Genomic DNA, 10,597 nt, shown 5'->3' with positions numbered 1-10,597 from the left:
CACCCTGTATGTAGTGCGCAGGCCCTGCACTCAATCCTGCACTCTGTATGTACTGTGCCCTGAACCCTGTATGCAGTGTGCCTTGAACCCTGCACTCTGTGTGTAGTGCGCATGCCTTGCACTCTGTATGTACTGCGCTGCTCACTCTATGTACTGCGCCCTGAACCCTGCCCTCTTTATGTACGGCAGCCCTGAACCCTGCACTCTGTATATAGTGCACCCTGAACCCTGTCCTCTGTATGCAGTGTGCACTGCGCTCTGTATGTACTGCACCCTGAACCTTGCCCTCTGTATGTAGTGTGCCTTGAACCCTGCCCTCTGTACGTAGTGCGCCCTGGCATGAGCAGGCTGGATAAAATAAATGTACATCATCCAGCCTGTTCCAGGATTTGTTTTCTCTTCCTATTGATCCACACTGACACTGGCTACAAACGGATTTTGTCAGCAGGCACGGCCACTCCCTCCACCCCAAAGTATTAAGCAACTGAGGATGTCCTCCTACCTCTCCACCCCAAGGTATCAGGGTATGGAGGATGCCCTCCTACCCCTCCACCCTGAAGTAGTGAGGCACTGAGGATGCCTTCCTAACTCTCCACCTCAAGGTATTAAGGAACTGAGGTTACCCTCCTACCTCTCCATGCTAAAGGTCTCGAGGCACTGAGGATGCCCTCCTACCGCTACTCCCCAGAGTATTGATGCACTGAGGAAACCCTCCTACCCCTCCACCCTAAAGCATTGAGGCACGGAGAATGCGCTTCTAACTCTCCACCCCCAGGTATTGAGGCATTGAGGATACCCTCCTAACTCTCCACTCCAAGGTATTAAGGATCTGAGGATGTCCTCCTACTCCTCCACCTCAAAGTATCAGGGCACTGAGGATGCCCTCTGACCCCCCCACCCCAAAGTATTTAGGCACTGAGGATGCCCTCCTAACTCTGCACTCAAAGGTATTAAGGGACTAAGGATACCCTCATACCTCTCCACCTCAAGGTATTAAGACACCGAGGAAGCCCTCCTACCCCTCCATCCCAAAGTATCAAGGCACTGAGGAAGCCCTCCTAACTCTCCACCCCAAAGTTTTAAGTAACTGAGGATGTCCCCCCTACCTCTTCACCCCAAGGTATTGAGGCACTGAGAATGCCCTCATAACTCTCCACCCCATGATATTAAGGAACCGAGGATACCTTCCTACCTCTCCACCCCAAGGCATCGAGGCACTGAGGAAGCCCTCCAGCCCACCCCCCCCAAAGTATTGAGGTACCGAGGATGCCCTCTGCTCCAAAGTATTGAGGCACTGAGGATGCCCTCCTACCCCCCCACCCCAAAAGTATTGAGGCACTGAGGATGCCCTCCTAACTCCCCACCCCAAGGTATTAAGGAACTGAGGATGCCCTCCTACCTGTCCTACACCTCCACCCAAAAATATTGAGGCACGAAGGATCCTCTCCTCACTCTGCACCCCAAGGTATCGAGGCACTGAGGAAGCCCTCCTACCCCTCCACCCAAAATTATTGAGGCGCTGAGGATGCTCTCTCAACTCTTCACCCCAAGGTATTAAGGAACTGTGGATGCCCTCATACCTCTCCACTAGGGATGAGCCGAACACCCCCCGGTTCGGTTCGCACCAGAACTTTCGAACGGAACCCAAATTCGAACGAACTTTAGAACCCCATTAAAGTCTATGGGACTCGAACGTTTCGAAATTAAAAGTGCTAATTTTAACGGCTAATATGCAAGATACTGTCTTAAAAAGGGTTTGGGGAACTGGCTCCTGCCCCAGGGGACATGGGTCAATGCCTAAAATGTTTTTAAAAATGGCCGTTTTGGCGGGAGTACTGATTTTAATGACGATTAAAGTGAAAAAAAATGTGAAATATTCCTTTAAATATGGTGCATGGGGGGTGTCTGTAGTATGCCTGTGAAGTGCCACGTGTTTCCCGTGTTTAGAACAGCCCCTGCACAAAATGACATTAAATGGAAATAACACCATTTAAAACTGCTTGCGGTTTTAATCTTTTATCTGGTTCCTGCAATATGGTTGAAAATCATTGAGAAAAATGGCATGGGTAGCCCTCCCTGCCCATTACCAGCCTATTTGGGTCTTGTACGCATATTAAGGGGAACCCTGTACCCATTTTAAAAAAAGGAAATGCGTGTGGCCCCCAGGCCCTATATACTCAGAACAGCAGTATACAGGCGGTGCAAACAAGACAGGGACTGTGTAGGTTTGTTGTGTTAAGTTGAATGTTTGTAATTTTCAACTGGTACATTTTTAAAGTGTAGCTCCAGTCCAAAAAACTATTTTTAAAATGGAAGTAAACCCTTCCAAACAACTTTGACCTACAGGTAAGCCTAGATTAAGGCTTACCTGTAGGTCCAAGTAATATCTCCTAAACCTATATGGTTTAGGAGATATTTGCCCGAAAATGGGCACCGCTGTCTACGGCGCATGCGCCGTAGTCAGCGGCGCGCAGGCGCACTAAATGCGGCAAGTCCAAGAATGGATTTGCCAAATTTGTCTACTCCCGTGCGCATGCGCGGGAGTGACGTCATCGCGGCTCCGGCGAATGGCAGCGTCGGAGCTCCGAGACGCGACTCCCGTGCGCATGCGCGGGAGTGACGTCATCGCGGCTTCTCCGCTGTCATTCGTCGGAGCTGCGAGAGACGCCACAACCAAGATGGATGCGGCGGACTACAGGTAACAGCGGCGACTTCGCTGGCTCCTGTGTCAGGTAAGTGACACATAATGAGCTACTATGCGATGCATAGTAGTCCATTATGCTTTACCTTTGCAGGGAAAAAAAGAGGAAGTAAACCCATCAGGGTTTACTTCCTCTTTAAGCTTTTTGGAAAACATAGGGAAGGGTTATCACCCCTGTATAATTTGTTTTGTCATCCATCTTTTTTCATCTCACTTGCTGTTATCTCCTTCCGTTTGCAAGTAGGAGATGTTTGTAAGTTGGATGTTTGAAAGTAGGGGCCTGCCCTATATGCTCTGCAGAACAAGGTGTTGGTTTTGCCACAACATTGTAAGCCCTCAAAGTGACTCTTGGTGGGTGCTGGAGCACCCTGCTGTGAACGATTATATCAAGAATTGTAATTACATGCCATTGTTGAACAGTGGTAGAAAAATTTACCTTTGGTGGTTGTGGTGCTGGTGCAACAACACTATAAGTCCTCACCGTTACTCTGGATGGGCACAGGAAGGGGCCCTCCTGTGAAATATTATATCAAGAATTGTAATTACATGTCCCTGTTAAACAGGGGCAGAAAAATTTGGCCTTAGGCACTGGTGCTGGTGCCACCACACTGCAACCTCTCCCATATACTCTAGTTTTATTGCAGGAATTGGCCCTGCTGCAAAGCATTGCATCATAAATTGTACTTAAATGCCCCTGTTAAACAGGGGCAGAAAAATTGGGCCTTAGGCACTGGTGCTGGTGCCACCACACTGCAACCTCTCCCATATACTCTTGTTTGATTGCAGGAATTGGCCTTGCTGCAAAGCATTGCATCAAAAATTGTACTTAAATGCCCCTGTTAAACAGGGGCAGAAAAATTGGGCTGATGGCATCACCCAGAACCAGAAATGTTCTTCCAACATATCAGCGGAGGAGGAAGAGGATAGACAATCAACATAACAGGACAGTCACTCAGCATCAGCATAGGCAGTCTTGAAGGGATGTGATATTTAAAAAAAAAATATTCTGTTACATCAGCTTTAGGTGCTTGGTAGCTGTGGGTGATCCAAGACTGATTCATCTTGATGAAGGTCAGTCGATCAACTGATTCGGTGGACAGGCGCACCCTGTGATCGGTAACAAAGCCACCAGCAGCACTGAAGGTGCGTTCCGAAAGAACGCTGGATGCAGGACAGGCCAGTAGCTCAATTGCATACTGTACAAGCTCTGGCCAGTGATCCATCCTCAAGACCCAGTAAGCCAGAGGATTTTTGGTGGGAAAGGTGTCCAAGTCTGACCTTGCCCCTAGGTATTCCTGCACCATGTAAATCAGACGCTGGCGATGGGTGCTGAAACCGATCATACCTTGGGGCTGCGGACTAAAAAATTGTCTGAAAGCATCAGTCAGACGGCCACCTTATCCACCGCTCCTTCTGACCGATGCCTCAGCAACACGTTGTCCAGGACCAGGAGTTTGTAACCTCCCAGTCTCTGGGAACACGTTGCACAGACCTTTCTGCAAGGCCTCCCGGAGATGTCTCATCCTCTGCTCCCTCTGCGATGGCAAGATAAGGTCGGCAACCTTACCCTTGTACCGTGGATCAAGGAGAGTGGCCAGCCAGTAATGGTCTCTCTCCTTCATCCGAAGAATACGAGGATCCTTCCGCAGGCTTTGCAGGATCAGGGAGGCCATGCAGCGTAGGTTAGCTGAGGCATTCGGTCCAGAGTCCTCTGGGTCACTAAGGACAACATGATCCGCAGCTACCGCCTCCCAGCCACGTACAAGTCCACGTGTTTCTTGGGACTGTAAATCATCCCTACAAGACTGCTGCTGCTGCTGCTGCTGATGCTGAGTGCCAGCCTCCACCTCCATGCTGACACAATCATCCTCCTCCTCCTCTTCCTCCTCATCATCCTCTTCCTGTGTGATGGGTGGCACAGCAGGAACACTGTCTGGATAAAGGGGGCCTTGAGAGGCAAGGAAGTCCTCCTCTTCCTGCCTCTGTTCTGCCTCAAGTTCCCTGTATATTATTCCACGCAGCGTATGCTCCTAGAGGTGGACAAGAGGTACAGTGTCACTGATGCATGCACTGTCACTGCTCACCATCCTTGTGGCCTCCTCAAACGGTGACAGGACAGTGCATGCATCCCTGATCATGTCCCACTGGCGTGGTGAGAAAAAACCAAGCTCCCCTGACCCTGTCCTGGTGCCGTAGTCGCACAGGTACTCATTGATGGCCCTCTGCTGCGTGTGCAGCCGCTGCAGCATGGCCAACGTTGAGTTCCATCTGGTGGGCATGTCACATATAAGGCGTTTCTTGGGCAGGTTCAACTCCTTTTGGAGCTCAGCCAGCTGAGCACAGGCATTAAATGATCGGCGGAAATGCACACAGACTTTCCTGGCCTGCTTCAGGACATCCTGTAAGCCGGGGTACCTGCCCAAGAACCGCTGCACCACCAGGTTAAGGACGTGAGCTACACAGGGCACATGGGTCAGTTGTCCCTGTCGTAGGGCGGAGAGGAGGTTGGTGCCATTGTCACAAACCACCATTCCTGGCTTAAGCTGGCGTGGCGTCAACCACCTCTCGGCCTGCCCCTGCAGAGCTGACAAAACATCCGCCCCAGTGTGGCTCCTGTCCCCCAAACAAACCAGCGCAAGCACGGCATGGCATCGTTTTGCCTGTGTACTTGCGTAGCCCCTGGAACGCCTACGAAGCACCGCTGGTTCTGAGGACAGAGCACTGGAAGAGGCCATGGAGGAAGAAGAAGAGGAGGGGGTGGAGGAGAGAGGTGTGTCACAACCAATAGTATCATTTTGGAGGTGTGGTGGCGGAACAACCTCCAACACTACTGCACCTTGTCCTGCATCCTTCCCAGCTGCCAGAAGAGTGACCCAATGGGCCATGAAAGACAGGTAACGTCCCTGTCCATGCCTGCTGGACCATGAGTCAGCAGTAATATGCACCTTACCGCTGACCGCCCTGTCCAGCGAGGCAAGGACATTGCCTTCCACATGCCGGTAGAGAGCCGGAATTGCCTTCCGTGAGAAAAAGTGGCGTTTGGGGACCTGCCACGGAGGAACCGCACATTGTACAAACTCACGGAAGGGGGCCAAGTCTACCAACTAAAAAGGCAGCAGTTGAAGTGCTAGCAATTTAGCCAAGCTAGCATTCAAACGCTGGGCATGTGGATGGCTGGGAGTGAACTTCTTTCGCAGGTCCAGCAGCTGGGGCAGGGACATTTGCCTGCTATAATCGGACATGGGTGTACTGCTAGCAGAGTGCCCGGAAGCACTTGGCTGTGACACACCTAATTCTACACCTTCATTCCTCTCAGAGCAGGTTTCAGAGAGGACTGAAGGTCTAGTGGGTTTGGAGATGCCAGCTGTTGAGGAGCAAGCAGAGGTCCGCTTTGTTCTTTGGTGTGGGTCTTTGAGGTACGCTTGCCAACGAGCTGCATGGCAGGTCAACATATGTCTGGTCAAGCATGTGGTGCCCAAGCGGCTGATGTTTTGGCTACGCGAGATACGCTTGAGACATATGTTGCAAATAGCAGCGGTGCGATCTGATGCACTTGTCTCAAAAAAGGCCCACACCAAAGAACTTTTAGAATAACGCGCAGAGGCAGCGCCCTGCACAGGCGGAGCTCTTCGGTGTGATTCAGTCGGTGTGCTGCCCCTAAGCTGGCCCCCGGAGGGCATCCTGCATTGTTGGACATGTGCCTCCTCCTCCTCCTCCTCTCTCCTTCCAGGCACCCACGTGGAGTCAGTGCCCTCATCATCCCCTCCCTCTTCATCGCTGTAGCAAACCTGGCAGTATGCTGCAGCTTGTGGAACATGACTGCCAGATTGCTGTCCTTCTTGAGCATCCCCTCTCGCTGCGCTCATGCTACTGCCTTCCTCTAGCTGAGTGTCATCATCAGAGCCCACAAAACACTGGGCATCCTCCTGGAGCATGTACCCAACACTGTGCTCAAAGAGTTCAGGAGACTCCTCTGGAGGACGTGGTGGGTCTAGGGAAGGAGTCACTGATGATGACATTGAGAGGAGGGAAGACGATGCGTTGGCAGCTGCTTTGCTAGTACCCTGAGACTGGGTGAGAGAGGATGAGGAGGATGAAGAGGGCTTGGTCATCCACTCTACCAAGTCGTTGGCATGTTGCAGTTCAACATGTCCAGCTGCCGAAAAGAAGGACAAGCGTGTCCCATGGCCACGTGCTTATGACAATGCACCTCGTCCACGACCAGCACTGTTGTCTCTAGACACAGAGCCTGCTTGCCCTCTTTTATCGGCTCGCGCCTGTCTGCCTCTCCTTGCTGGCCTTCCAGACATGGTAATGGCCTGAAGGGAGTTGGGTAAAACAGCAGTGTAATGGAGTCACACAACACCCACTAAGCCCTGCAGATGTCTCTATTAGAGAACAGCAATAAACGGTAGATACAGGTGTATATTGTGCTGGAGTCACACAACACCCACTAACTCCTGCAGATGCCTTTATTATAGAACACCAGAGATAAAGGGGTGTACTGTAATTGAGTCACACAACACCCACTAAGCCCTGCAGATGGCTCTATTAGAGAACAGCAATAAAGGGTAGATACAGGTGTATATTGTGCTAGAGGCACAAAAAACCCAATAACTCCTGCAGATGCCTTTTTTATAGAACACCAGAGATAAAGGGGTATGTACAGATGTATACTGTGCTGTGCTGGAGGCACACACAACTTCCAATAACTCCTGCAGATGGCAAGTGGGCTCAAATAGAGAAGAGCTATGTAGGTGGATATAGCGGTGTGTACTGGGTACAGAGCACGCAGACAGCACGCACAAGCTCCTAACACTACTGACTGCAAGCTCTATTATAAAAGATAGATCACTAGCTATATAGGTGAGGTGAATATAGCGGTGTATACTGCGGTCAGGGCACACAGACAACAACCACTACACAACAGCAAGATCGAAAATCAGCTGAAAACGATCGGTGTGTACTGTGTTGAAGGTACACAGAACACCCACTAACTGCTTCAGACGCCAACAAACTACACTAGGCCACCGCGCTGGCGGCCTTATATAGTGTGGGGTGTGTACTACAAAGCCTGAGCTATGATTGGCCACAAGCATCCTGCCTGTGGCCAATCATGGCTCTCCTCGCTGCTGGCGCTGTGATTGGCCAAGCATGCGGGGTCACAGTGCATGCTTGGCCAATCATGAGCCAGCAATGCACTGCGATGACGCAGTGCATTGTGGGCCGTGAGCGCCACACGAATTTGGTGCGAACGGCCCATAACGTTCGGAATTCGCCGAACGGGCGAACAGCCGATGTTCGAGTCGAACACTTCGTGTTCGAGTCGAACGTATGTTCGAGTCGAACACGAAGCTCATCCCTACTCTCCACACCAAGGTATTATGGCACAGAGGATGTCCTCTTACACCTCCACTCCAAAGTATTGAAGCACTGAGGATGTCCTCCTAACCCTCCACCCCAAGGTATTTAGGCACTGATGATGCCCTCCTACCCCTCCACCCCAAGGTATTAAGGAACTGAGGATACCCTCCTACCTCTCCACCCCAAAGTATTGAGGCACTGAGGATGCCCTCCTACCCCACCACCCCAAAGAATTGAGGCACTGAGGATGCCCTCCTAACTCTCCACCCCAAGGTATTAAGTGTATATAGTGCCAAGGCCCAGCACTCAATCCTGCACTCTGTATGTACTGTGCCCTGAACCCTGTACTCTGTATGTAGTGTGCACGCCCTGCACTCTGTATGTACTGCGCTGCTCACTCTATGTACTGCGCCCTGAACCCTGCCCTCTGTATGTAGGGCAGCCCTGACCCCTGCACTCTGTATATAGTGCACCCTGAACCCTGCCCTCTGTATGTAGTGTGCACTGCGCTCTGTATGTACTGCACCCTGAACCCTGCCCTCTGTATGTAGTGCGCCTTGAACCCTGCCTTCTGTACGTAGTGCGCCCTGGCATGAGCAGGCTGGATAAAATAAATGTACATCATCCAGCCTGTTCCAGGATTTGTTTTCTCTTCCTATTGATCCACGCTGACACTGGCTACAGACGGATTTTGTCAGCAGGTATGGCCACTCCCTCCACCCCAAAGTATTAAGCAACTGAGGATGTCCTCCTACCTCTCCACCCCAAGGTATCAGGGTACGGAGGATGCCCTTCTACCCCTCCACCCTGAAGTAGTGAGGCACTGAGGATGCCCTCTTAACTCTCCACCTCAAGGTATTAAGGAACTGAGGATGCCTTCCTACCCTTCTTCCCCAGAGTATTGATGCACTGAGGAAACCCTCCTACCCCTCCACCCTAAAGCATTGAGGCACTGAGAATGCGCTTCTAACTCTCCACCCCCAGGTATTAACGCACTGAGGATGCCCTCCTACCCCACCACCCCAAAGAATTGAGGCACTGAAGATGCCCTCCTAACTCTCCACCCCAAGGTATTAAGAAACCGATGATGTCCTCCTACCTCTCCACCCCAAGGTATCAAGGTACTGAGGAAGCCCTCCTACTTCTCTACCTCAATGTATCAGGGCACTGAGGAAGCCCTCCAACCCCCCCACCCCAAAGTATTGAGGCACTGAGGATGCCCTCCTAATTCTCCAACCCAAAGTAATAAGGCACTGAGGAAGTCGCCCTACCCCTCCACCCCAAAGTATTGAGGCACTGAGGATACCCTCCTAACTCTCCCCCTGTCAGAAACCATGAATCAGACTAAGACAGAAGTACAATTAAATCACACTTGTTTATTAATAAAAATAAAACCCCCATGCAATTTTACCCTCCACCTGCTCTGAAACATACAATAATTAGCAGCTAGACCCAAAATATGTTTACTGAATCAGATCAGACTGCTATTGCGATTGGTTGCCAGAGGTTACAGAGCATCATTACCACTCACTGACTGGTTGCTAGAGGTTACAGCGCACATTACGGCTCACTGGTTAGTTGCTAGAGGTTACAGCACATGTGTCAGAAACCATGAAACAGACAGACAGAAGTACAATCAAATCACACTTGTTTATTAATAAAAAGAAAAAGATAAATAGAAAAAGCGTAGTCAAGCATAGCCAGTCCAGTAACCAGATCAGGTATTCAGCCAGTCCAGAGTTCAATAACCAGATTTGGTACTCAGCCAGGCCAGAAGTCAGGGATCCAAGTAGAGCAACTGCAAGCAGGATAAGGAACCAGGAGGGATGTCAGCAAGCCAGTCTTGAAACAAACAGCAGGAGATGGTTCCTTGTGATGTGACCAACGAGAAGGCCGTGGGGAAGTGAGCTGGAAGGCTTTAAGTAGGCAGGTCAAACGAGCATCATCGGAAACAGCTGGTAACTGTGGAGAGAGAAGAGAGCTGGCAATTAGCTGACAGCTGAGCGGCTAGTCCAGAGAAGGAAGGACTAAGCCAGCCCTGACAGTATGACCCCTCTCCCTCGGAGGGCCACCGGGATTGAGGGGAAACCGTCTATGGAACTCACAGAGGAGGACAGGGGCATGTACTTTAGAGGATGAAACCCAGGAGCATTCCTCTGGACCATACCCTTTCCAATGCACCAGGTACTGTGTGCACCCACGGAACCTACGGGAGTCAACAATGGATTGTACCTCATACTCCTCATGGTTCTCAACCTGAATAGGATGAGGACATGGCACCGAGGTGGTAAATCGGTTACAGACCAACGGTTTCAATAAGGAGACATGAAGCACATTTGAGATGCGCATACTAGGAGGAAGGTCCAACGCGTAAGCCACTGGGTTAATCCCAGATACGGAAAGGCCCAATAAACCGAGGTGCAAACTTCAGTGAGGGAACATGAAGCCGGGGGTTGCGAGATGACAGCCAGACCCTGTCCCCAACCTGGTAGGAAGGCGTAGGCAGGCGTCTGCTGTCAGCATGGAGTCTGC

Source organism: Lithobates pipiens, unplaced genomic scaffold (genome assembly GCF_037356315.1).
Source record: "Lithobates pipiens isolate NorthernLeopardFrog02 unplaced genomic scaffold, aLitPip1_a1.2 Scaffold_30, whole genome shotgun sequence".
NCBI classification, from domain to species: domain Eukaryota; kingdom Metazoa; phylum Chordata; class Amphibia; order Anura; family Ranidae; genus Lithobates; species Lithobates pipiens.
Note: the sequence above shows the minus strand (reverse complement) of the source record.